Here is a 664-nt window from a genome sequence, read left to right on the forward strand (position 1 = left end):
GCCCCCCGGGGCCCCCGCCGAGGGGCGGGCCGGCAGGTCACGGCCGTACGACTCATTTCTGCCGTTCTTGAACGTGAACCGCTGCACAAGCACTATTCCCCGCCCCGCGCATTTAACGTGATACATCAGTTTTCGCAACCAAATGCAAGCTGGAGGGCTGGCTTCTCTCAGCATGCCCGGTGTAGCCGGCCTCTGCAGTCGGGCTACCCGGGGGCTTCGACATCTCCCGCATCCAACTCAGTACCTCTTGCCTGGCCAAGGGCGCACGGTGTTCCTGCTTCCCCTCCTCAGGAGAGGCTGTTTGTGCCTAAAGGCAGTCGAAGATGTAGAAACGTATTTTAACCGAGAAATAAAATAACCCATCGAGGATAGATTTTTTAAATTTTATTTCTCGGTTTAAATACGTTTATGCATCTTCGCCTGTAGCCATATAACGAATTCCTCATCGCCCATCGGCGGTGGAAGACATACCCTAAAACCTGGACTGCGCAAATTCGGTCACACCAACGAGGCCCCTATATTTCCGCACACAGCCGCGGAACAGCGCACGCCTCCCCTTAAGCACTCCCCTAACGCACACAAGCGAAACCGCGGAGGGCTGAGGCCCGCAGGAAAGCCTCTACCCAGGCTTCTCCTCCACAGCCGGCCCCAGCAGCTCTCTCGG

The sequence above is a fragment of the Chaetura pelagica genome, unplaced genomic scaffold (assembly GCF_000747805.2).
Source record: "Chaetura pelagica isolate M959 unplaced genomic scaffold, ChaPel_1.0 scaffold219, whole genome shotgun sequence".
Classification (NCBI taxonomy): domain Eukaryota; kingdom Metazoa; phylum Chordata; class Aves; order Apodiformes; family Apodidae; genus Chaetura; species Chaetura pelagica.